This window comes from Gorilla gorilla, chromosome 21 (genome assembly GCF_029281585.2).
Source record: "Gorilla gorilla gorilla isolate KB3781 chromosome 21, NHGRI_mGorGor1-v2.1_pri, whole genome shotgun sequence".
Classification (NCBI taxonomy): domain Eukaryota; kingdom Metazoa; phylum Chordata; class Mammalia; order Primates; family Hominidae; genus Gorilla; species Gorilla gorilla.
This window is the reverse complement of record NC_073245.2, coordinates 49,537,535-49,564,818: the sequence shown is the minus strand read 5'-3', so window position 1 is coordinate 49,564,818 and position 27,284 is coordinate 49,537,535. Positions and strand designations below refer to the sequence as shown.

General features: G+C 54.6%; 1 protein-coding gene across 12 annotated transcripts in view; it reads right to left on the bottom strand.

Annotated features, from left to right (window-relative positions):
• The window catches only part of SRC (SRC proto-oncogene, non-receptor tyrosine kinase), a 77,556-nt gene that overhangs the window by 36,921 nt on the left and 13,351 nt on the right, over positions 1–27,284 (bottom strand). For 4 of the 12 annotated variants that reach the window (XM_063702238.1, XM_055373490.2, XM_063702235.1 and 1 more), the window contains exon 2: positions 3,342–3,415. The gene's annotated coding sequence lies outside the window, so the exon portion shown is untranslated. Of the gene's footprint in view, positions 1–3,341; positions 3,416–21,369; positions 21,713–22,351; positions 22,791–27,284 lie in introns of those variants that run through there. The other 8 variants (XM_055373485.2, XM_055373489.2, XM_055373487.2 and 5 more) reach the window with 7 other exon arrangements.

Here is a 27,284-nt window from a genome sequence, read left to right as displayed (position 1 = left end):
CACCTTCCTCAAATCCTGCATAAAAATCAACTCAAATTGGATCACAAACCTAAATGAAAGAGGTAAAAATAAAAAACTCTCATAAGAAAATATAGGCGTAAATGTTATGACCTTGGATTATGATTTCTTTTTTTGTTTGTTTGGTTGGTTTATTTGTGTTTGTTTGTTTATTTGTCTGTCTGTTTTGAGACAGAGTCTCACTCTGTTGCCCAGGCTGGAGTAAAATGGTGCGATCTCAGCTCACTGCAACCTCCGCCTCCCGGATTCAGGTGATTGTCCTGCCTCATCCTCCTGAGTAGCTGGGATCACAGGTGCCCGCCAACGCGCCTGGCTAATTTTTGTATTTTTAGTAGAGACGGGGTTTCACCATGTTGGCCAGGCTGGTCTCTAACTCCTGACCTCAGGTGATCCACCCGCCTCGGCCTCCCAAAGTGCTGGGATTACAGGTGTGAGCCACCGCACCTGGCCAGATTATGATTTCTTAAATACAACACCTAGAGCACAAGCAACAAAAGGAAAAATAAACTGCACTTCATCACAATTAAAAACTTCTGTTTTCCAAAGAACAACATCAAGAAAATAAAAGCACAACCCACAGAATAGGAGAAAATATTTGCAAATCATGTATCTGACAAGGGACTTGTATCTACAATATATAAAAATCTCTTACAGTGGCTCATGCATGTAATCCCAGTGCTTTGGAAGCCAAGACAGGAGGATCCCTTGAGGCCAGGAGCTTGAGACCGGCCTGGGAAACATAGTGAGACCCCTACTAAAATTGTTTTAAAAATTAGCCAGGCGTGGTGTTGCATGCCTGTGGTCCTAGCTACTCAGGAGGCTGAGATGGGAGGATTGCTTGAGCCCAGGAATTTGAGGTTACAGTCAGCTATGATCACAGCATTGCACTCCAGCCTGGGTGGCAGAGTAAGATCCTATCTCTACAAAATGAAAAAAAAAAAAAAATTAAGTCAGGCACGGTGGCATGCACTTATAGTCCTGGATACTTGGGAGGCTGAGGCAGGGTGATCACTTGAGGCCGGGACTTTTAGACCAGCCTGGGCAACATAGTGAGACCCTGTCTCTAAGAAAAAAAATAGACTACATTAATAATAAAAATAGGCAAAGAACTTGAATAGACATTCCTCCAAAGAAGATATACAAATTGCCAATAAGCACATGAAAAGATGCTTAATGTCACTAGTAATTAGGGAAATACAAATCAAAACAGCCGAGTACAGTGGCACATGCCTGTAATCCCAGCACTTTGGGAGGCTGAGGTGCGAGGATCACTTGAGCCCAGGAGTTCGAGACCAGCCTGGGCAACACGGTGAGACCCCATCTCCACAAATTTTAAAAAAAAAAAAATTAGCCAGGCGTGGTGGCACACACTTTTGGTCCCGGCTGCTCGGGAGGCTGAGATGAGAGGATTGTTAGAGCCCAAGAGTTTGAGGTTGCAGTGAGCCTTGGCAACAGAGTGAGACCCTGTCTCAAAAAAAAAAAAAAAAAAATCAAAACCACAATGAGATGCCACTTCACAGACACTAGGATGGATGGCTAGAATCTAAAAGACAAATGTTGGCAAGGATGTGGAGAAATTGGAACCCTCAGACATTGCTGATGGGAATGTAAAATGGTGCAGCTGCTTTGCAAAACAGTCTGGCAGTTCCTCAAAAAGTTAAACACGGAATTACCATATGATCTAGCAATTCTACTCCTAGGTACACACTTGAAAGAAATGAAAAACATATGTCTATACAAAAACTTGCGCATGAATGTCCAGAACAGCATTACCCATAATAGCCAGAAAGCCCAAATGTCCATCAACTGATGAATGGATAAATAAAATATGGTATATCCATATGATAGAATATTATTTGGCAAGAAAAAAAGAATGAAATATTGATCCATGCTACAACATGAGTGAATCTTGAAAACATTATGCTAAGTGAAAGAAGCCAGCCACAAAAGAGCACACTTGAATGATCCCATTTCTATTAAATGTCCAGAATAGGCAAATCTATAGAAACAGAAACTAGATTAGTTGCTGCCTAGGCCTAGGGAAGGGAAGTTTAGGGGGAAGTGGGGAGTGACTGTAATGGGTAAAGTTTCTTTCTGGAGTAATGAAAATGTTCTAAATTTGACTGTGGTGACGATTGTACAATTCCGTGACTCTACTAAAAACCACTGAATTGTATACTTTAAATAGATAAATTGTATGGTATGGGAATTTTATCTCAGCAAAGCTGTGATACACATTTTTCAAATAAACTACACTGGGGGCCACTGTTCACCTATCAGATTGGCAAATTGCACTTATGCAATTTATCCCCAAATGTGATAACACCCTATGCTGGTGAGAGTGAGGAGAACAGAGGGTGTGGTGACACCAGCACAATCTCTCTGAAAGACAATTTGGCAATACCTATCACAATTACACACCCACCGGCCCTGCAAGGTGGAATTGATCCTAAAAGAACACACGAACACAAGGCATATGATTGAGGATATTCATTTGTGGAATTGTCTAGAACAAGCAAAAGCCTGGAAACAACCAAAATATCTGTCCTTAATTAAATAAAGTGTGACCACCATACATGCAGTGGAATACTATGCAACCATGAACAAGAAAAGTGCAGCACAAATACATGATCTCTGAGGTACACTGTCAAGAGAAAAAAGTCAATTGTGTGTGTTGGACAGGGTAGAGTGTGTGCTATCATTTGTCTAAAAAAAAAAAAAATTTCTGGCCAGGGATGATGGCTCATACCTATAATCCCAGTACTTTGGGAGGCCAAGACAGGAGGATTGCTTGAGCCCAGGCATTCGAGACCATCCTAGGCAACATAGTGAGACTCTGTCTCTACAAAAAAATAAATAACTGGCTGGGTGTGGTGCGTGTGCCTGCAGTCCCAACTCCTTGGGATGCTGAGGTGGGAGGATCGTTTGAGCCCAGGATTTCGAGGCTACGGTGAGCATGATTGTGACACTGCACTACAGCCTGGGCAACAGAGTAAGACCCTGTCTAAGAAAAAAAAAATTCTTTGCAAATGTATAATATTGAGTCAAGTGCAGAAGCTAAAAATATCAACACCTGGCATTCCCATCATTATTGAAATTCACATTATGCTAAAAAAATTGTTAATATACATGCTTATATATGCTTGGATCTCCCTGGAAGGATACACCAGAAATTTTTTCAAGTGGTTGCCTCTGGCAAGGAGACCTGGGTGTGAGAGAGGCTTACTTTTCCCTGTCGTGTGTGTGTGTGTGTGTGTGTGTGTGTGTGTGTGTGTGTGTGTTGATGTCTTTTCTTTCCTTTTTAAGAAAAAACACAGGCTTACCTGGTTTCAAATCCTGGCTCTGTCTCTCATAGCTGGGCAAGTTGCTTCACTTCTCTGAGCTTCTGTTCTCTGTTCTGTAAAGGGAGGGATAATAGGATTAATATCCACCTTGTGAGGTTGGTGTGGAAGATGAAATAAGACAGCACAAGCTCAGGGCCTCCCCCTGTGCCTGGCTCCTAGCAAGTGCACAGTCCCTGTTTGCCATTCATCTGTTACTATGGACACGGCAGTGCACTGTAACAGGGACCACCAGAGAGCCTCAGAGCAAGTGTTCCAAGGACCAGCATCTCCTCTGGCTGGGAGAAACTGGGAAAGGCTTCCTGGGGGAGGCAGCATTTGCGAAGGGCTTCAAGGACAAGGATTTCCACAAGTAGAGATGAATGGGGGCCACGTTCTTGGCAAAGGGGGCCACACAAGCAAGAGGCCGGAAGTGGGAAAGCCCTGGACAGCCACTCAGTGGTGCACTCCTGGGCTTCTCCAACAAGATTTAGCTGAGCACCCACTGCGCCCCAGATGCCGTAGTGGGAAAAACAGTCAAAAGCCATGTGGCTGGGCTGGCCGAGGGAGGAACTACTAAAAGTATCGTGACAAGGATAACGAGGGGCCAGGTCCACGTGCTCATAGAGCAGGCCAGGAAATGGAGGCTCAGAAAGGGAGAGGGGCCATCAAGATCACACAGCAAGTTCCCAATTTCTGAACATAGCCTCTCTCAGCTCCACCCTCTCCTTGTCCCCTAGACCTGGAGAAGAGAAAGTCCAGAGGAGTCCTCCTGCCATGCCCTCATCACGGGGTGGACACAGAGGCCAAATAAACCAGGGGCCCCACAAGGAGGAGGGACGGTTGGTCCTCAGAGGATAACAACAGCTACGGCGTCACCATCACGGTGCTCCTGGGTGGCGGGCACCATGCTTACGAGCTCAGTGAACCACCCCAACCCTCTGTGGTGGGCTCTGATTTGCAGATGAGGAAACTGAAGCACAGAGAGGCGGGGCTGCTTGCCTGATATCACACAGCTCATAAGACACAGCACCGGGAGGCAAACCCAGACTATCTGGGTTCCACCGTCTCGTACCCCAGAGCCCATTCCTCAAAGGAGGCCCCGGCAGGGCATCTATCAGTGATCGCATCCTCTCAGAAGGGCCCAGGGTGGAAGCTGTTCTCAGCCAGTCCTGGAATGCCTCCTGATAACAGTACCCCAATGGCAGGGGAGAGGTGGGAGGCAGGGCAGGGAAGAGCAGTGGTGGGTGTAGTATCAGGCCTGTGCGGGGATGGAGGGGGAAGGTGGTGGGCAGGGACTTGGCCCATTAGCAGCCATCCTCTCCCTGATGGGAGAGCCGAAGGACTTGTCAGGCACCTGCCATGCACCACGCTCATTACCCCATCGCACAGATGAGGAAACTGAAGCACAGACAGGTTAAATGGTGTGCCTGAGATCCCAACTCTTAGCAGCCGAGTGACAATCCCTAACCCTCTGCATGTCTCCCTAACCGGGACGGCCACCCAGAGCCCCTGGGAACCGCCCAAGGAAGGAGCCTGGGCTCCTCTTGGCAAAACCCAATGTCATCAGCTGCTCTGGTCCAGGTGGGGGTGGAATGGGGTGTGCTGATGGGGGTGCAGAAACCCACACTTCTCCCCCTCACATCCTCCCGCCTGGGGTTCACGCTCCCCTCCAATGTTCCCAGCAGCCCTGTAGCAAGCTGTGGCCACACTCGTTTTACATACAAGGTCACAGGGGCTCCAGGAGGCTGCCCCAGCCAGAAGGCAGACAGCCAGGATACCAGCCAGATCCGAGGGACACCAGAGCCCATCCTACCCCACCTCCCCTGTGAGGAGCACAGCAAGGGCGGCCCAGGAGGGAGCCTGGGTGCAGAGGCGCAGGTGGAACAGGGTGCCAGGTGGGCAGGGCCTTGTTCAGAGCGAGGTCTGGCCAGAGTGTGTTCCGGTATAACTGGGTCACTGCTGGCCCTTGGCCTAGGCACAAGGGGGCCCGGGGAAGACCCCTAGAAGGATATGTTCAATGCAAGTCACGAAGGCCTGCAAAACTGAGAGCAGGGCCAGGAAGCTTTTCTCAGGCCCCTGGGAGCCGGCGGTCAGAGAACAGTGGCCCTTCCCACAGTGTCTTGTCAGGGACCGTCATCTCCAGCTCCAAAGGGCCAGAGGGGCAAGAGGAGACACCTAAACCATGGTGGCCTTCCCAGAGGAGGGGGTATCTCAGCTGAGGCCCAAAGGCTAGGCGGTTTGTGAAGAGAGGGTGGGGAGTGTGATCCAGGCAGGTGGGATGGCTTTGACAGGGCCTGCAGCTGGGACCGCTTAGAGAAAGGCGAGGGAGCTATGTCAATTTCAGTCCTGCAGCCTCAGTTTCCTCAGCGGCAAAATGGAGGAAAGACTGGCACACCAGGGTGGCTCTCTCTTCCCTATACCCACTTCCCACCATCTCTCCCTCCTCCAAGCCCCCACAACCTGGAGTGAGGTCACTGAGAAGGAGACAGCATCTAGGGACTGGTGAGTTGGAGGGGTTAGGAGGCTTCGTAGACACCCCCACCCCACCCCAGGAACCATCCCAGAGTCTGTCACCAGGCAGCCCCGTAACGGGGTGGGTAGGGCAGCTCACAAGGCCAGGGGGTCACAGCCCCAACCCCCAGGAGCTTTTGTGGGCCCTTCTCCTTGGCAGCTGAGGAGGCTAAGGCTCAGAGAAGGGGGCTGCCAGGCCTTGGTCACACAGCAAGGCCAAGGCCTGCCCTGGAATAAGGGTGTGGGCTGGGGGCAATGGCACTGAGGATAAGATTCTTGGGGCACCAGGCCCCAAAGCACTGAGCTGAGGAGAAACTGGAAGAGGAGACAAAACCTTGGGGCCCAGCCTGCTGAGGGCTAACCACCACATGGCTGAGTGGAAGGCTTCCATGAGAATCACTGTGCGGCCAGGAGCAGTGGCTTGCACCTGTAATCCCAGTGACTCAGGAGGCCAAGATGGGAGGATCGCTTGAGGCCAAGAGTTTGAGACCAGCCTGGGCAACAAAGTGAGACCCCCATCTCTACAAAAAAAAAAAAATAGAAAAAAAATGTAACCGGTCATGGTGGTGCCCAAGAGTTCCAGCTACTCAGGAAGCCGAGGTGGGAGGATTGCTTGCACCCAGGAGTTTGAGGCTGCAGTGAGCTATGATTACACCACTGCACTCCAGCCTGGGCAACAGAGTGAGACCTTGTGTCAAAAAAATAAATAAAGACATAAATAAGAGCTAACCTGGGCTTCAGCATCTCTGCCTGCACACAGAGACCCCGGCATCTCTACCTGCACACAGAGACCCCAGCATCTCTACATCTCTACCTGCACACAGAGACCCCGGCATCTCTACCTGCACACAGAGACCCCGGCATCTCTACCTGCACACAGAGACCCTGGCATCTCTCCCTGCACACAGAGACCCCGGCATCTCTCCCTGCACACAGAGACCCCAGCATCTCTACCTACACACAGAGGCCCTCAGCAGCACTCCTGCCCTGCCCCTGCTCAGTGTCAGGAGAGGATCACAGAGAACACTGAGGTGGCAAGTTTTGCTCTCTCCCAGCCGTAGGTCATCTTTCCGAGAGCCCCCAGCTGCCCCACCCCTGATGGCTGATGGCTGATGTGCCTTGTGGAGATGGCCGCCAGCCGGCCCCTGCCCACGGCACCCACTGTTCCCTGCCAGCTGCTTTGGGAACACACAGTGCCCCCTCCTCCCCGCCCACACCCATGCAGTATCTCCCTCCAGGGACACTGGTGGGCAGGAGCGCCTAGTGGCCAGGCCCCTCCACACGGCCCAGCCTGAGCTCCAAACTCACCCCCTGGCCCCGTTCAAGCCTGCAGGTGGCCTGCCCCTGGCTGTGTGGTCACAGGAAGGTCAGCCTGCCTTTACTCATCCATGAAATGGGTCTCTGGCAGGTCTCAGAGGGAGGAGAGGGCATCCGAGACAGGCTGGGGACAGGTGACCGTAAGATGATAAAAACGATCGACACTCCAGCCTGGTGATCACAGGACCAAGGCCAAACTCGGATGGAGGGGGCCTGCCGCAAGCTCCCATCCCTTGACCCTCCCTTAAACTCGTAACTACCCTCTAGCTTCCAAGCCTTTGCACATATTCTTCCCCCCTCCTAAGCTCCACCACCCACCTCCCCTTTCACTGCCCCACCATGAACTACAGTGTACCCTTTCGGCCTGACCACAGGCAGTACCTGACCTTGCCTGCCCCCCCACAAGCTGAGAGAGGGACCGCCACCCTTTTCTGGGCTCATGTAGCCTCCACCACATAGGGATTAAGAGCTAGACTGCCAGGATTCAAAACCTAGCTCTGGCCCTTCCTTGCTGTGTGACCTTGGGAAAGTTACTCCACCTCTCTGTGCCTCCACTGCCTCTCCTGTCAAATAGTGATACACATCATCTACCTCAGGACTGTTGTGAGGATTAAATAAGTTTATATCTGTGAAGCACACAGGACTGGACCCAGACCCTAGCAAGTGTGCCCTAAGTGTTTGCTATCAGTCAAAAGAGTAGGAGCAGCTATTCTTTGTTGAGCACCTACTATGTGCCGGGCCTTGCTAGGCATCCTACTTGAATGATCTCACAATAGCATGACAGCGGGGGCTATTATGAACCTCGCTTTATGGCAAGGAGGGGGAAGTCCAGAGACATCAGTTGCACCATCAAAATATATCTGGGAGAGGAGGGGATTTTTGCTGATATTAAGAAGTTAGGCCATTAGATGGTGGCTCACTCCTGTAATCCAGCACTTTGGCAGGCAGAGGCAGGAGGATCACTTGAGTCAGGAATTGACTCAGGAATGACCAGTCTTGGTAACATAGAGAGACCTCATCGCTACAAATTAAAAATTTTAAAAACTAGCCAGGTGTGGTGGTATGCACCTGTAGTCCCAGCTACTCAGGAGGCTGAGGTGGAAGGATCGCTCAAGCCCAGGAGCTTGAGGCTGCAGTGAGCTGTAATTGCACCACTGCACTCCAGCCTGGGTGACAGAGTGAGACCCTGTCTCACCAAAAAAAAAAAAAAAAAAAAGAGAGAGAGAAAGAGAAAGAAATTGTTAACATTTTTTACATGGACTTTAGTTTTATGGCTACTTTTTAAACACAAGAGTCCTTGTCTTTTAGAGATACACACTGAAATATTTCACACGTGAAATATGATGCCTGTCACTTGCTCTAAAATGACACAAGATAGGATGGGATAGAACAGGTGTGGAGGAGGCGGGACGGCCATGGGTAGTGGTGCTTGGCTCAGCGATGGGTTCATGGGGTTCATTCTATGAACATGCCTCCAGAATAGAGTGGGAAAAGCAAGATTAACTTAAATGATGCAAAGAAAAGAAAATGCTTGGCCCTTTGACCCTCCCAATAACTACCCCCAGACTGAGCGAACTGCCACCCCCTAGACTAAGGCAGCAGCCACCTCACTGGTCCACCCACCTCCACCCTCAGCCCCCAGTCTGCTCTTCACACAGCAGCCAGGTGCACCCAGAACCCTCGTGTGACCACATCTCACTCCAAGTCCAAAGCCTGCGTTTTAGATGGCTCAGGTGCCCTCCCTGATCCGCCCTCCTCTCTCCATTCTTCCCCTGTTCTTCCCCTTTCTCACTCTGTTCCCCTGGCCCCCTCCAGTTCCACCAGCACTCCAGGCTCTCCCCTGCCTCGGGGTCTCCCCACTGGCTGTTCCCTCCCCAGGGAGCTGCATGGCTCCTCCCTCCCCTCCTTTGTTGTGAGCTTCTTTGAGGTGTGAGGCCTTCCCTGGCCACCATCTAATTGCGACCCATCCTCCACGAGCCCGCCAGCAGGCCCACCCGCTTCCCTGCGTTATGGATTCGTGGCCCTTACCGCCTTCTTACGGGCTGTGTGTGCAGTTTCCTTATTTGTTCTGTTCTTCTGTCTCCCCCTCTAGAATGTGAGCTTTGCAAAAGCAGGGATCTTTGGTTGGTTCCTTGCTATCTGCAGCTCTAGAACATTGTTGAGCACAGAAAATATTTGTGGGATGGATAGACCGACGGATGGGCCCCACCTAGGGCCCCACAGGAATAAAAGGTGGCAGCCCTCGGCCCCAGATCTGTCCAGTCCCACAGCCTATGCCCCACCACTGTGCCCTCCTGCCACCTGCCTGGTCCATCTCTGCGGTAGAGCTTCTGCCCACCCTGGCTTACACAGGGCAGAAGCAAGTCTGAGACAACTCCAGGCCCTGATCCCCACCCAGCATGGCCCAGGCCAGGAACTGAGGTCCCAGAAGATGTTTGCTGAGTGAGCAAAGAGTGAGTGAAGAGTGAGCAAGGGGCCGTGCGCGGGCCAGGGCAGCCAGGACATGCCTGGTCCCGTGTCCGCGGCGCGAACATGCTCAGGGACAGTAGACTCAAACCGGCTCTGCCAGTGGGGCTGGGGTGGAGACGGCGGGCTGGGGCAGACACCGGCAGACATGGAGGGGTGCACTGGGGACGGGGCCTGCAGCCCAGAAAGGGCAGAAGCCCAGCAGGGGGGCCACGGAGCTCCTACCAAACTCACGCCCTGGAGAGCACAACTGTCCCAGCCCTGACCGCTCTTCTGCTTCCTCCCAGGCAGAAAAGGGGCCTCTATCAGACCCCAACCCCTGGCCTGCACTGTAGGGGACTGGATCCCTTCCCAATGGGTCCTGTGCAGGGCCTGGAAGCCCTCCAAGGAAGCGTACTGCCTGGAAGTGGGTGGCGCCTGAACAAGGCAAGGAGAGGTGAGCCCTGGGCTGTGCAGAGACCACCCGGTACGGAAACCCTGATCTGTCCCAAGGTGCTGGGGAGACTTGAGTGAATCCACGAGCCCTTCTGGACTCAGTTTCCCTGTGTGGAAAGTGGTGTTGGGTATGGATTCCAGGACTGTGAATCCCAAGGTGCTGAGTTACCTGAAAGGGGCCACTCAGCCCTCCAGCCCCTTCCCAAAGCCCAGCTCTGGGGTGACCACGGCCAGAGCCTGGGCCCACACACATGCCCTTACTCCCCACAAAAACAACAGTAATCAAAATCCTTACTAACTACTGAACACATGGCGTATGCGGGACATCAGGTCGGCACTTCACACTCAGTCTCATCGGCTCCTCCTGCCAGCACTGTGGGGTAGGGACCGTTACTGTGCCCAGCCTCCTCCTCTCAGGCTGGCTAATACAGAGCAGGGAACCCTTCTGAAATGTCAGTTTGAACCCTTCGTTCCTGCTTAATACCACCCACAGAACCCACACGCCTGACACAAAGGCCAAAGTCGTCACAGGGGCCTCCAAGGCCCTCAGTGGCCTCCACCAACCCCATCCCTCCCCTCGCTCTACTCCATCCACACCAGCCGCCTGCCCCTTCCCTGAGAAGCCAGTACACTCCTGCCTCAGGGCCTTTGCACCTGCTGTTCCCGCACTGGCAGCGCACTCCACCCTCACCTACACCCTCACTCCCTTGCCTCCTTCAGGTCTTCAGGACTCAGCCATCTGCTCAGACAGGCCTTCCTCGACCACCTGTTTCTTGATACACCCAGCCAACTCTGCTCTCCAAGTCTCAGCTCCAAAGCCACTTCCTCACAGAAAGCCTCCCTCAAACCCCAGTCCAAGTGAGGATCTTCAACTTCTGCTTCCTAGCATGGACCGACCACAGCTCTGATGACATAACTCACTGTGTGAGAACCTGTCTCACAGGGACGGGGGCCACTTCTGTCTTCCCTATAATTTAATACTCTGCAGCAGGTGTAATATTCAAAACAATGAACAGCTGGGATGCTTGGGTACCAGTGGGTCAGAACCGACACTGGCCAAAGGCACACAGCCGAGCATGGAGTGAGTACCTGATCATGGATGGATGGATGAATGGATGGATGGAAGAGCAAGCAGGGCACCCACAGTAGGCCTGGGACTTGCCTGAGAAGGTGGCCCAGAGAAGAGAAGGGCCCATCCGAGCTCACAGCCAGATGTTGGCCAGGGCAGCTGTAGCCAGCCCAGCCTGTCCTCCTGCACAGCCCGACTTTCGTTTCCCACCCTCTGTGTCTGAGGAAGCTCCTTCTCCCCAGGGGAACTGAGTGAAGAGAAGGGGCAAGCAGTCCCCTGCTCCCCAAGGACAGGGGCTCTCAAGATCCATCCGCCCTCCACAAAGGGGCTTTGTCCTCTGTGCTGAGAGCCCAGGGTAGACCGGAAGCCGCCCCCCACAGCCCAGCAAGTCTCAGTCCCCGAGCCGGCTGGGGCAACAGCTCTAGACGCAGACCCACGAGGCGGGCAGAGTGCTGGCACAGCTCTTCACAATATCATTTCATTCTCTCAGGAGCCGTAGGAGAGAAGCTCTAGTGTGACCCCCATTTTTGCGGATGGGGAAACTGAGGCTCTCAAAGGCCAAGGTCTGCCAGCCAGCAGGTAACAAAGCCTGGATTCTAATCCAGGCCCATCTGGCACCAGTGCCAACAGCCACGGCTCTCAACTCCCCCTGTCTAGAGTCCAGACCCTCCAGGTTCAAGAGGGCAGAGGGGGTCTTTATAGAGGCAATCAGGCCTAGCCCTTCACCCAAGTCGGGGAGCTTTGCCCTGGTGAGGTTTACCCGAAAAGGAAGGGAGGCCGGGCCCTAACCCCAGAGCCCTTGCCCAATGCCCCAGGCGCCTTGGGAACCTGCCAGTTGGGCTGCAACACGTCTCCACCACTTCCTGCCAGGCAGGCGTCTTCGAGGAAAGGATGGACAGGCAGAAGGACCCAGGGGCAGAAGCTCTCCACCCTGCCCCCCACCACTCCCCTGTCCATCCCAGACCTGGCCATTTCCCCTGCCAGTGCCTGCTTCTCTCCAGGCCCATCTGTTCTCAGTGCGGCCACCAGGGCCACCTCACTGAAGCCACACTGACCCTGACCCAGACACTACCCAGAATGTGGGATACATTACTCTCATCCAGTAGCCCCTCCTCACTGCCCGAGGAGCAGGCCCCCAGGCCCTCTACCCATTGGCACCAGCCAACTGACCCAAGTCAAGACTCCATGGCTCCTCAGACCTCCAAGAGGAGCTGCTCACGGGGCACCTTCAGGCCCTTTGTCAAGCTCTATCTCCCCTCAGAGGTCCCTCCCATCCTTCCGGTAAGTCAGGGTACCTCCTCCCCCAGGAAGTCTTCCCTGACCCACTCCCTCCAAGGCCCCAGGTCAGCCCCTACCTTTTGCCCCAGGGAGAGGTTTTAGATCCCTGTCTTGAACCCTGTGGGCTGCCTTTACTTGGCAAAAGTAATTAAGCCTCTGAGGCCAGTCTGATCCTTCTCTGTACTCCACACCTGCAGCAAGAGTCCGGCCTCAACCTGCTCTGCTCTCATCACCCCCAGGCCCAAGCCTGAGTGCCCTGTGAGGGTTTGAGGCTCTGCCTGATCAGCCAAGCCACCTTCTAACCCTCTTGTACCTGGCCTGCTGCTCCCCACCTCCATGGCTATCCACACTGCCTGGCTACTTCCTACCCCCAGACATTTTTGCACACGGTCCCTTCTTCCCGGCCCACCCTCACCCTTCTTTTTTTTCTCATGAGCTCCTGCTCATCCTTTAAGATCCAGGCCAGGTATCACCTCCTCCGGGAAGCTCTCCTGGCATTGTGCTGGGCTGCCATAGTTCATATGGCCCCTACCCCGTGGTGCCATAGGGAAATGACTGGAATCTGTCTGGCTCCCCCAGAATATAAGCTATGTCCCAAGTACATCCCTAGGGTTCCCAGCACCCATCACAAGGCCCAGATATCACCGGTGGATAACAGAGAGTCCAGCTGCCAACTCCCTACCCAGAGAACCCAGGGGCAGAGCCCAGGAGCCGCTCCCAGTGGCAGCACTGAGTCCTATTTTGCCCGCGATGCCCACAGCTCTAAGGTATGGGTGGAGTGGGCGGAGGGGGGAGCTCGCTGCAAATGGCCAACTGGTAACCAAACCCACTCCGTTTCTAAAACTAGGGCACAGGAGAGAAACGGGAACAGCAGTATTGTCCCCAAATAGAACTATGTCTCATCTGGTTCCGGGGCCTTCGGGAACACCTGGCGGGGTGGGGGTGGGGAGGGCAGGAGGCTGCTCCCGAGGCTTCAAACACAAATCTAAAGTTTAGAGGGCAGGGGAGTCAGCAACACCCAAAATCACCACAGTTGGCGCTGAGATCCTGCCCACTTCACCCAGCGCCAGTCCAAATCCCCACATTATGGGGTCCTCTCCCACTTCACCAACCTGGCTACAGGGTGCTCCCCAAACTGTGCCACCTCCAAGCCTGTGCTCACGTGTATCCTCTACCCAGGATGCTGTTTGCCCCTCCTGCCAGTCAGGATCCTACCCGTCCTCACAGCCGTACCCATTAACAGTGACACTTTCTATAAGCCTGGCATGGGGAGAATGAGCGCATCAAGCCTTCCCAACAGCCCGGTGAGGAAGACTCCTTACCCCTTCTCATAGGTGGGAAAACCAAGGCTCAGAAAGAGAAGCCACCACCCGGGGCACGCGGCAGCAAAGGCAGGCAGACGCAGTGATGTGGCAGGATCTGGGTGCTGGCAACCACAGGGCACCCAGAAGGCCTGGTGGGGATTGGTGCAGTCTCCCAACCAGGCCCAGCCTTGAGGACTTGGCACAACTCAGGGACAAAGTCCACAAGGCACAGCCCTGGCCTCCCAGGCAGAATAAAAAGCCAGACCTCACCTCCCCGGCCCTGCCCCTGCCCCTGCCTAGGGTGGCTTCTAAGAGACTGAGGAGACACACTGGCGGGATAAGGTGGAACTGTCTCCCCAACAACATGCACAGAGCATGGCACAGATGAGAAAATTGAGTCCTGGAAGTCCGTCCCTGCAGCTGTTGAGTGCTGCCTCCAGGCCAGGCCTTGAACTAAATGCTTTATGGAGATGACCGTACCCAGTCCCCACCCCAGCCCCACCAGGTGCACACTTGTTACCCTCATTTCCCAGATAAGGAAACTGAGCCTCAGCGAGGGGAAGCAACTGACCCATAGTCCCAGGGCAAGCAGGTGGACAAGGAGGCTTCAACCCAAACTAAAGGCAAGAAATTAGGACCTTGATTGAGTCTCTTCTCAGGTTCTAGGCCTCAGTTTCCCCATCTGGAAAGCAGAATGCGCCCCAGGAGACTTCTGGCTGTGACATCACATTGTGACCTGGCGGATGCTATTTCCTTTCTCTCCATTTTCCCATCTGGATAACGGGGTGGTCTTTCCCTTCTTCCCCAGGTTAATACAAATTACAATAAAATAACACGCACCGAGCACTTACTGTGTGCTGGCATTGCTGAGAGCGTTGGACACAAGACTTCATCCTTGCAACAAGCCCATGGAGTGGGTTCTACCACTAGGCTCATTTTTCAGATGGGGAAACTGAGGCACAGAGCGGTTAAACTGACTCACCAAAGCCACACAGCTAGTGGGTGACAGCAGTTGGGGGTAGAGGAGAAGTCTCCCTGTCTTCACGCTGCCCAGTGAGGAACTGTGGGGAGGGCTGGAGGGCTGATCAAGGGTCTATGGAAGCAGAGAAGGCCCAGCCCAGATGAGGCGGGGCAGGCCTGGCATGCCCAGGAGGCCCTGGGTTCAAATCCATGCACTGGATGACCTTGGGCAAGTCCCCTGGCTCCTGAGCTTCCTCTTTGGTGAAATGGGGCCGGGACCACTACCCCGCGAGGCTGCTGTGAGCATGAGACAATCATTTGCCTGGCACTGCAGAAGGGCTCAACTCCGTGCTGGAGGAATGAATGCTGGCTGAAGGGACCACAAGGGCTCACGGTGGCTCATTGCTCCTTCAGGGTCCCGGGCGTGTCTGGTCCTCCCTTCAGAAGTGGGAGGAAAACTGGCCCAATCTGCCTCTTCTCTGATTTTTAGAAGGAACCCTCCAAGTCCCTTCAGGGCTGTGTGACCTCAGGCAAGTCACTTTACCTCTCTGAACCTCCAAATCCTCCTTTTGACAATAAGTCATGCTTTTCACAGAGCTCTGGGAGAGGGGTTCCAGACTGAGGAGACGGGCTCAGTGGGGAAAGAGTCCAGTTCCATTTGCCCAAGCAGAGAGAGCACCTGGCATGACCCTGATTTGAGGTCACAGTTTCCTCATCTGCCACACAAAGTTTATTACGGTGGTTCTGTCTGTCTCAGCCCCGCTGGTGCTGGGGATGCACAGAGGTAACTGCGGAAAGTTCTTTGTAAACTGTAAAGGGCTGTGCCCTTGGGAATATGATGATTACCATATTCCCTTAGAGGCAAAAAGAATCCTATGACTTGTCATCTAAGGCAGAATGTGTCAGAGCCATGAGGAAGGGCAAAGAAGGGACAAGGTGAAGTTCATTGGTGGATGTGGGGTCAGTACGGACTCATGGACTCAGTGGGACTGGGAGGGTGGTCACAAAGGCCTTCTGAAGCCAGAAGCATCTTAGCCACTGGAGGGGTACTGAGAGGGAGGGCACACCAGGCAGTGGGAGCTGCAGAGGCAAAGGTATACGGCCCGATAACCCCGGTCAGGCAGGAAGACAGCTACGGCTCGAAAATGTGGGAGATGATCGGGGCAGGGCACCTCTAGGGGCCCTTGATGTGCAGCCCGAGCCCATCCCTGCCTCTCTCTGAGCTTCAGCTGCCTCCCAAAAAACAAGAGCAGGAACAGCTCTCACCTCTCAGGTCAAACGGGCAAGGATGCTCAAATAGAATCACCTTTGAAGAGAGGGGCCCATTCAGTGAGGCGGAGGAGGGAGGCCAGGGTGAGGCATCGGGGCACTGGGAGGCTATGCTAGGTCACAGGCAGGCAAGGGCTAAGGCAGAAGCCAGGCTCAGGGAGGCTGGATGGAGCTGGTGGCTTCCAATCAATCCAGTCACCAAGCTTGTCTATTTCTAGTTAATCTTCCCCCCACTCCCTTCCCCACAGAACAAGCCAACCACAGACAAAGGTGGCTGGTCACTGCCCCGGTGATTTCCGGATCAATTGGCCTGCAGAGGCCCAGGATTCCTGCCTCATCAGGGAATCACCTTTCTAACAGGCACTCATAAATATCACGCACTTCCTGAGTGCAGGCCCTGCACCCAAGCACTTGGCACACATTGGCTCATCGGATCTTCATGCCATCTTGTCAAAGCTGGTGCCAGCCTCGTCATCCCCATTTCACAGATGGGGAAACTGAGGTTCTAAGCTGTACAATCATACACAGCAAACAAGTGGCCAAGCCACGATTTGAACCCAGAACCAACTGGCTTCAAAGGCTTTGCTACTTCCATTACCCTTTATGGCATAAGCATCCTTGAGCACCCAAGATCCCAGTACTCCGGGTCCGACTGGGGAATCCATCAGCCAGAGCTGGAACCCAGAGAGTCAGGGTCACCTGCCCCCAGCACCGCACCCCTCCTATACCTGGGAAAAGTTTTAGCCACGTTGGGTACTCACTTAATTAATAAGAATCAGATACCCACAAATTACTCAGCAGCCAGAAGTCTGGGCTCACACCTCACTTTGCTGCACTCCTGTGGCCCCAGCTCTTAGCCTCTCTGAGCTTCAGTCTCCTCTTCTGTGTAACAGGAATAAGAGTTTGACTGCTCCCAGGATGGAGCAAGGGACACAATGGGTCACCTTATTATGACCCAGCTCAGAAGGGCATGACATGAAGATATCGACATCAGACAAGGTAAAAGTCAAGGCCATGAATTTGGGCAAAGCAGCCTAAGATAAGCTAATCAGACCCCAACAGGGAGGCCATGCTTCCCCAGGCCACTCCAGCTCAATTTCCACTCCCAGCAACTGGATTCTGCCTGTGCCAGCCTCATAGCCCAGCAGGTCCAAGGGTTCAAAAGAACCCGTTCCTAAAGTTTCTCAGTGGGTCCACAAATATCACCACCCACCCACCACAGACATCCCCACCCCTACATGAGCACCAAAGAAGACTCCACTGGGCCTGCCCCTGGAGCACTCCCCAGCTAGGATCACCATCACAGAGCCTCAGTGGGAGGAGTCCTCACCATACAGATGAGGAAACTGAGGACCAGACAGGAAGGGATTTGGCCAAGATCATTCAACTTCTCCTCCCTTCTGGCTTCTCCTTTTACTCTGGAACATCTCTGGGTAGTTCTAAGGGAGAAGAAGGACCAAATAGACCAAAGTTGGGAGAAAGTCACTTGCCCAAGGACCCAGAGCAAGGAGTAGGGAGATGAAGGTCTGGCTCCCAGCTCTGAGATCCTCCCCAGTCATCTATCCCTGACTCAGCCTTACCAGGCTGTACTGTGGGAAGGAGGAGGCTGGCTGGCTGGGGAGAGTCCTGGATCGAAGACAAGAGCTCTGCATTTTTCTCCCAGCTTAGATGATTTGCCCTGGGTCTTTCTAGCCTCAATCCCCCCCATCTCTGAAAGGAGAAGGTTAGAATAGATCAAGAATGACAAACTCATGGCACACATACAATACTCTCTTATCCTGTGCCCATGGCAGACATGACTAATCTATCACAGCACTCTTTCCCATGAAGCCAACACTGAGCCTCAGAATGCTTCTCAACACAGCACTCTAGGCCAGTGGGATGAAAGCCCAGAAGCTTCCCTAAACTAGATAATATCTGAGTCCCCAAGAGGGAGGAGAATGGGGAAAGAAAAATATAAAATTTTCTAAGCACCCAGTAGATTTGAGCCACGGGGAATACATTAGCTGATTTAATCCTCACAAGGGAGGTGTGCAGAGGCTGAGGTTCAGAGAGACTAAGTGACTTGGCTTTGGACAAACAGCAGGGAATGAGGCCTTGAACACAGGGGAGGCCTCTACTGGGTCTCCCTCCCCCAGGAACAGCGACACAGAGCCAGCCACCAGGTGGGGACCTAAGGTACAGCCTCATACCACCCTCTTGTTAGCCTTACCAGGTACAAGCCCTAGGCCCATTTCACAGCTTCAGAAACTGAATCACAGGACAGGGCATCAGCTGCCAGAGGAGGCAGGACTTGAGCAGGTGCCTGGCCCTCCCCCGCCTCCACTGATTGAGTCCCTAATGTGTGCTAAGCACTTTATTTCTGTCCTCTTGGGACATCCTGGGAACCATGACTCACTATCCTACTTCAGGCATGAAGAAACTGAGGCTCCCCAGAGGAAGTGGCCCCCAGGAGCTCAAGGGGAAGCCAGAGGGGTTTCCCACGGAGATAAGGGGTGGGGGCCATGGAGGGGAAGGAAAGGGTTGTGGGAATCCAAAGGGAGATAGAGATGTGGGGACACACACCGAGGCAGGAAATGAAGCTCCAGCAAAAGGCCCAGAGCAGGGAAGTGGTGGCCTTTTTCAGTGGCTCTGCTGGACTAGGAGTCCAGAGCCTACAGCCAAGGCCTGGCCCTGTCACTTGGCAACTGGGAGACCCTAGGCAAGTGGCTTTCCCTTCCTGGGTCTTAGTACTTACAACCGGAAAATGGGACCAATCACACCGAAGGCAGGCTTCGAAGAAGCGGGGCTGGGGCTAGACGCATGGCATTCTCCCCAGTTTAGCCTCTTCATACACAGAGAAGGCAAAGAGAGGACAGGGCAGGACTCAAAGTCACCCTGCACATTGGCGACCTTGGCTGCCAACATCCTCTCCTGAGCCAGCCCTGCCCCAACCGGCACCTTCAGACTCAATGAGACCACCCAGGCAAGGGCTTGACGACAGAGCTAGCAGGGCCAGACCCAGAGAGGCCGAGTGACCTGTCCAATGCAACAGCCCAAAGCAGGTCCCATTTGCCAAGTACCTACCGGTGCCAGACACTGGGCACACAGCCCTCCTTTAACCCTAATCCAACAAGGAGGTATCTATTGTCCCCATTTTCATGACAAAGAAACTAAGTCTCTCAAAAGATACAGTAAATGATCCAAAGACACACAGCAAGTGGGACGGTCAGAACATAAACCCAGGCCTGTCTGACTCTTAAGCCCTTACCAAACCTTTGGTCCCCATCTCTCGGGCTGACCCTTCCCTTCTCCCTACCTCACTCCCAGCTTCCAGCCACCCAGCATTGCACTTCCCACACCCCCGGCTCTCATCCTCTCCAGCCTTGCTGCTAGTGAACTCCTACTCCACTTCCAAAGCCCAGCCTCAAATACCCGCTCCTCTTGAGACCTGATCTAGGCCTCCATAAAATTTTGGAGTCCAGCCTACAGATCTAGGTCTATCATCAGATCTATTTCTATTGGTCAGCTCCGTACCTCTGGGCTCCAGCTTGGGGCTGTTCACACAGGGGACACCAATCAGCCCACTGTGTGACGATGAAGGCCAAACTCCTCCCCAGGGCCCACAAGGCCCCAGCATGGTCCAGCCCTGCTGATACACCCCCTCATTCTACCTCTTACCCACTCCCCTTCATTGTGCACACTCCAGCCTCACAGCTTCCCCCACTGATTCTCCATGACAGCACATGTCTTGGCACATACCTCAGGGCCTTTGCACATGCACTTCCTGCTGCCTGGCAAGCCCTTTCCCTAACTCCATGCCTGGTCAACCCCTACATGCCTCCTTCAAGATTCCTGTGTACCCTAGGCCTCTCTCCCTGAGCCCTTATCATATCTGTGATTATATAGTAACTCAACTGGCAACTTGTTTGCAACTTTGCTCACCCTCCAGATTCAAACTTCTGGGAGGCCAAGGACCTGTTCCCAGCTCTCCAGCAAGTATCCAACCAGGCTGACCACACCCCACCACCCCAGGGCCCCCGGGAAGGGAAAAAAGAGCTCCCTCTCCCCTTCTTTGCCGAGTGAACTCTTGCTCGTCCTCAGCTCAGGCCCTGCCACCTTCTAGAAGCCTCCATGACTCCCACGGCTCCCACTCCCTGCTAACCCCAGCACAATACTGCTCAGCCCGAGTTCCAAGTTCCTGGTACACAGCAGGTGCTCAATTCAATACAGGGGTCACAAATGCTTATACATGGGGAGGTTTGAGAAAATGGGGTCAGCTGAGGACCACGGAGATGGGCAGAAGGTCCCTCAACATGTCACTGAGCCATCTCCTCCTGGTTCCTGGGGCTTGGGGGAGCCAGACATCCTTCCACCCCACCCCCCAGGTCACAATCAGAGAAGCAAAAGCAGGAACCAGGCTGAGCTGTGCACAAGTCATGCTCCAAGAAGAGCTAGGGGACAGGGAGAGAGAGCCACGGGCCTTCCTCCTAGAAGAGAGGGGCCTAAGTTAAGCCTGGCGGGCAAGGGCAGATAAGCAGCACCTGGAGGAGAGGGCACTCTGGGAGGGACACAGTTTAGGAGCAAAGGCCCAGGGGCATGCGGGAGGGCCTAGGCAGGCAGTCAGCTGAGAGAGGTGACACACTGTAAATCATTTCCTTGGGTGGAAAGACCACATCACCACATCACCAAAAAGGCCTCGTGGCTTTCATTCAATCCCTCAGCAGAGCAGTCTTTTCCGACACTGCTGTGTGTGCAGTCCTGTCCTGCGAACCTCCACTGCCCCATCACTGGAGGGATGCAGGGACAGCCAGACTGTGGTCTCTGAGGTCTGGGCTTTCATTCCAGCTTCCAACTGTAGGGCCTTGGTCAAGTCACTTCCCCTCTCTTAGCCTCAGTTTCCCCATCAGCAAAATGAAGATAAACAAGAGTCTGTACCTCCTAAAAGGTGTTCAGTAGATGTTGGCAGCTGTCATTACCATTGGCCCAGTTTTATATGTGGCAAAACTGAGGCCAGAAGGGAAAAGTGAGTTGCTTACGGTCACCCAGCTGCTGGCTGGCAGGACAGTGCCAGGGCTATTTCTTTCTCAAGGCACCAACCCATCCTCTTCTAGAATGAACTAGCCAGCAACCTCACATCTCACCCATCTTTCTCAGCCAATGTGCCCAGTGAACAATTCATTTATTGAGCATCTACTACACGCCAAGCCTCTACCTGCAGAAGCGCTTAGCATCTTCACCTGAGGATTCTCATTTCACGTATGGGGACTTAGAGGGGCAGTCTCTTGGCCCAGGTCACTGGGTAAGACAAGAAGACTCGGTGCCTTGATCCCCCAGCCAGGGGGCTGAGAAGAGGGTCTGCAACAGGACCAGCCTGGCCCACCCTTGAAACCAAGTCTGATCCCAGCTGCACTGTGGCTGTGGCTGGGCCTGGACTTACCCCAGGTGACCCAGCAACCACTGCCCCATATTGTACAGAGTCCATGAAGTTCAGGAGGCCTTGCCCAGGGGCACACACAGGCTCTGTCCACTCCTAAGTCCACCTGAAGGACGCAGGGGCTGAAAGGATACCACACAGGTGAGCCCCTTCTGTTCACCCCATCCTTCCACCAGCCCAGCAATTCCAGCCAGGCCCACCTGCCACCAATGAGGAACCCAGCTCAGAGAGGCAGGCAGTTGTCTGAGGACACACAGCAGGGCAAGTGGCAGCCCTGGTGGGGACTCAAACCCACCCCCAATCCCAGCCCAGGCAGAAGGTGGACCTGGCCCGGTGGCCAACCCCCAAAACTTTTGCCAACTTCTAAGCCGGCTGGTAGCTGGGCCTGCTCAGGGGCGAGGCTGGGGGCTGTGGGCAGGGGAGACCAAACGCAGTCTGGCCCAGTCCCTTCCAGGCCGGCAGCACCAGGCCCTACCCGAGGCCCCATGAGGGCAGGGAGGTCCTGGCAGTTCGGCCTGGCGCCCTGACCCCGGGGCCCCTCAGCCCGCCCTGCCTATCCCCCCACCTCCCACCCGGGGCCGGGGGGCGCAGGGCCGGGCAGCCCAGGCAGAGGCGGCGCCGACTGGCTCAGATTTCAGATTTGGCCTAGACCTGGCCCGGGGGCTAGGGCCCAGCTCGCTGGCTTCTCTGGGGGATCCTATGGGGAGCACGAGCTGGAGGGGGTCCCCACGCAGCCAGGACCCCTGCGCCCCCCCGCCCAGCCCCCTCCCCCCGCGGCATCACAACAAAAGGCCGCGCCGGGCATGGCCCCGTGCGCCCGCCCGGCGCTTGGGTATCGCGGCTCGGCCCGGGGGGGGGGGGGTGGGAATTGGGGGGTGGACAGGAGTCCCCGCCGGCCCGCGATCCGACGCCAGGGTGGTCCGGGGCGGGGGCTCCCCCGCGCTGGCCGGGGCGGGGGGTCCGCGGAGGGGCGGGGGGCGCTCACCTGGGCCGGCGGGCGGGCGGGCTCACCGGCAGACGGACGCACGGGAGGGCGGACCGCGGGACGTCCAGCGGGTCGGGCAGACGGCGGCCTGGCCGCTCCGGCTCCCAGGCCGGAATGGATTCCGGGCCGGGAGAGACAGATCGAGAGAGAAAGGGAGGAGGAGGAGGAGGAGGCGGCGGCGGCCCGGGGAGGGGAAGAGGAGGGAGGGAGCGCGCGAGCTGGGAGGAGGGGCCCGGCAGGCAGCCGGGAGGAGGAGGAAGGAGGAAGCGCGCGGGGACGGATTCCCCGCCGGTGACCCGGGAGAGACCCAGGCGCGGCCCGAGCCGGGGGTCCGGGCGGGGTGGGGACACCGGGCACAGAAGCCCCGCCTCCCACTCCGCCAGGGCGCCGCACCCCGCGGGCCCCATCCGCCCCCAGGCCAAAATGCCCTCCCCAACCCACCCACCCTCTACGCCCCAGATCCGCCTCTCCCGAAATCACGATTGGTAATAATATCAGCGGGCGTGGAGCGCCCGCTCTGGGCCAGGCGCCATGCTAAGCTGCTCAGGTCGACTTCAGGGTTTAATCCTAACCACCACCTGGCCTGAGCGGCGGAAGATCGCCCCACTTTACAGATGGGGAAACTGAGGCACTGACAAGAACCAGGCCTTGGACTTTAGCCTTGACCTGAGTTTCTCAAAGTAGGGGCTGGGGCAGGAGGGACAGGGTGGGGAGGAGCGACATTTATTTTAATAGTTACGGGTTCATTTTAAGTGCATAAGGACAAAACATCGCTGGCAGCCCATCGGAAGTCCCCTAGTTCTAATTATTACTGCTTAGGAGGGGCTGACCAGGGCATCTGAGTGGCAGTCACACTTCCAAGTAAGTAAAGAGGCTAAGTACCTCTGAACCAGGGCAGGAAATGTAGCAGAAAAACGGGACATTGAGGAAATGCTGCTTTAGGCCACAAAGACTCCCCTCTCACCCCCTGGCGCAGGCTCCAGGGCTATCCTTTTGGGGCTGGGCACCCCACTCTTGGCTCCTCACCTGTCCTGGAATCCTAGCACAGGGAAAGGTGGGCCTGGGTCCAGCTTTAAATATCACACCTGCCTCCATGTTCCTTCTTTGAAAGTTCTCCCATTTCACAGATGGGAAATTAAGGCCCAGACAGGTCAGGCTTCTATTCCCTGGGCAAAGGTCCCTGCTGAGAGGAGCTGGGAGGAGCACCGTAGAATGTGGAAAGCAAAGGCCTCTGGGTACAACATGCCTTCCAGGAGACCAGGAATGAGCAAAGCCTTACTCTACACTGATCTAGGTTCGCATCTAGGCTAGCTGCCCCTCTGCTGTGGGGTGGACAAGTCGATCAGCTTCCCAGCCCAGCCCCCTCACCTGTAAAACCGGAGTGAACATGGCCACAGAAGATTCCGGGAAGGTTGGAACTGACCAGTGTGAGGATGGTCAGGTTGTGCTAGATGAATGGTAGCTCTTGCGGTGATAAACTGAGGCTAGAGGGGAAAGGGGCTGCTTGAGGTGCCACAGCCAGTCAACAGCAGAAGCCAGCCTGGGCTGGTGAAATGGCTGCACTTGTTTGCAAGGCTGGCTTAAAGATTAACCGCAGCTTCCCAGGGCTCAGGGCGGGCCCCCAGCTGGAGGAGCAGGTTTCTCAGCCCTCTTCCATTCCTTAGACATGTCTAAAGGCCTTTACTGGCCATACTGGGCTCGGGGGGAGGCAGGGACATTTACCCAGTGACACGCTGGAGCTGGCCCTTACCTACTTGCAAGAACTGACTGTGCTCATCTCTTCCCAACTCCATATTCAAGAATGTCACACTGATAGCTCCATGTCAGCCACAGTGGAAGTATTTACCCCTTGGACATCGGAATACGCTACCAATCAAGCCTCTTTTTTCTTCCAGAGAGCTGGTTGTTCAATATGTACGAGCACATCACTAAACTCATCCCCAGGAGTTCAACAGAAAATTCTGGGCTTTTCGAGAACTGGGATGACAGAGAGCTTAAAAGCACAGATTTTGGACCAGACCCAGGTTCAAGTCTCAACTCTGCCACTTTGCAGATAATGTAAGAAGCCTCAGTATGCCAACCTGCACAGTGGGCTAAAGATATCACAGCCCCCAGAAGACGCATGTAAGGATGAAATGAGGTGATGCCCGCTCAGCACATGTGAAATCTCATTCTCATTCATACCCTACATGCTCTTATCAGAGAGGAGGCAACTTAGACAAGTAAAGGTTCTGCAAGCACAGATGCAGCTTCCCACCTGAAGCCACTGCCGACTTCAAGGGCCTGGCTCAGCGGCTGAGGTTCTCAGGAGGATGTGGCCAGCACAATGGTTCCATTATTGAGCGTTTGAAGCACTCTTTATTTTTAACCACCCCTCTGGGCTTTTGCTAGGCTGTAACCCCTGCCAGGAAGGCTCAGCCCCTGTCCCTGGCTACCTCGCCTTGTTCTTCAAAGTCCAGAGTAAACGCCACCTTCTCCACAACATGCTTCCTGACATGCCCTGATGGAGGCACGTGCTAAGTCCATTCTGAGTGTGTCTGTCCCCACCCTGAGGGCAGTGACCAAGGCCTGGCCCATGCCCAGCACGGAGCAGGCACTGCCCAGTTGGCCAGGCAGCACACACTGACTTGGGACCTACAGACAAGAGTTCAAGTTCCAGCTCTTCCCTTCAGTGACTATGTGAACCTGCCTTCTCTGGGCCTCAGTTTACTCATCAGTAAAACGAGGGTAACAACCCTGGCAAGTTCCAGGATTGTGCAGTTGGGAGTTGCTGGTCTGGCCTGGTAGATAAGTGACTCTTTGTGCAAATTATTTTGCTTAAAACATTCTTTGTTGGTAAAGCAGCAACTCATTGCTTAATTCCTGCAAATCCTCGTTAATGGACAGCAAGCATTTATTGACTGCCAACTGTGTATATGGCCCCAGGCCAGTCTTAGAACACCAACAGGAACCACTTCCCAACCCAAAAGCACCCAGCAGATGATAGATGATATTGACGTCAACATTGCTGAGATGGTGAGTGCTGGTGGATAGTCCTCTGTCTTCAGAAACCTCCTCTTCCCTCCTTCCCTCAACCTGGGTGGGCCAAAGCCACAACTGAGGGCAGGGTGGAGGGGGTAGGGTGAGGCCTGGCCCTCCACGACTGGCAGTGAACCCACGAGCCAGAGTTGTCCCATGACATGGGATCAGAGGTGCTGCCCACAGCACACCTAGTGCCCTGGTGACTCTGGCTCAATGATGGCTGATCTGCCATGCCCAGCCCCAGCCCAGCTCACCCTTGCTGCAGCAGCCAGGAAACTGGACCCATCACAGGCCTCAGTGGGAAATTCCAGAACAGTTCTGCCATTCTCCCCATGGTGTGCTGTGAGTGGTCTAGTTGAAGCCACCAGGCTCAGGGCTACAGGACAGGGTGGGGTGGGGGATGGGCTCTAGCCTGAGTCTGTGGAATGGGCTTGGCACCTCCCCTGGCACTGCACTTCACAGTTTACACAGAGATGTCGTGCTGTGCAGGCCCTGGTCTCCTCCCCTCCTCTACCTGCCTCCTGCTGTCCCTCCACAAGCAGTCCCTGTCCTGAGGCCTTTGCACTTGCTGATCCCTCTGCCCAGAAGGTTCCCCACCCCCTAGTCCTTGGCTTGGCTTCACTCATCCTTCCTCCTGCAGTGGTCATTTATTGAGCATCTACTATGTGCTAGGGTCTGTGCTACATGCTGGGATACAGCAGTGAAAAAACCAAGGCTGGTCTCTGGTCTCTAACTTAGAGGAGTCAGGGATGGGCAAGCACAGGGGCTGCAGGGCCCAGAGTGGGGCCCCCAACCCAGCATGTGTGTTGAGGAGAGAGTTGTCTATGGAGAGTTTAGAAGCCTGGGGAGATGGTTGCCAGGTGAAAATGGGACAGGGAGGCAGGGCATGGTGGGTCACGCCTATAATCCCAACACTTTGGGAGGCTGAAGCAGGAGGATCACTTGAGTCCAGGAGTTTGAGACCAGTCTGGGCAATATAGTGAGGCCCTGTCTCTACAAAAAAAAAAAAAAAAAAAAAAAAAAAAAAAAAACTAAAAATTAGCCAGATGTGGTGGTGTGCACCTGTGGTCCCAGGTACTGGGAAGGCTGAGCTGGGAAGATATCTTGAACCCAGGAGATCGAGGCTGCAGTGAGCCATGATCGTACCACTGCACTCTAGCCTGGGTGACAGAGCAAAACCCTGTCTCAAAAAACAAGATAATTATAATAACAAACAGGACAGGACAGGTGTTCAGGTAGAGGGACAGTGTGAGCAAAGACAGAGATGGGGAAGGAACGCCGCTGCGTCTGCAACTCCATGCAGAAGCAGGTGGTGTTTTCGAAACACAGCATGGCGGTTGGGCTGGAGTCGGGGAAGTGAGGTGGGAAGGGTGGTAGGGGAACCAGAGGATCCCTGAATGCCAGGCGTGGCTTCTGTCCTGGAGGTGGTGGGAGCCACGGAGGGTGGTGAGCAGAGCAGGGCCTGGGGAGACATGGAGTGGCGGTCACATTAGGGGACAGGGAGGGGGCAGTCAGGAGGCCTCTGTGCTGAAGAGCAGCGGGGACCCAGCTGATGCAGAAGGCCTGGCTCACACAGGAGTGTGTGCATGGGAATATATCCGTGTTCCAGGAAGTGAGGCCAAACTGGCCGAAGGTGGGAAACCCAAGACACTAGAGAAGCATCCCCAACCCCACGGGAGTCAGGAGCCAGGAGCAGATGAGCTTGTTCTCCCCCAGCGGCCGGCACCGGGAGGGGCGTCCAAAACATGGGTGTCAAAGGCAGAAAAGAAAAATCTGAAAAACCATCAGAGCAAAGAGGAGACATGATCCTGGGGCAGAAAAAAGACATTAGGGAAAGACTTAGGAAGTCTGACTAAAGCATGGACTTCAATTATAATAATGTATCAGACCAGGTGCAGTGGCTCATGCCTTG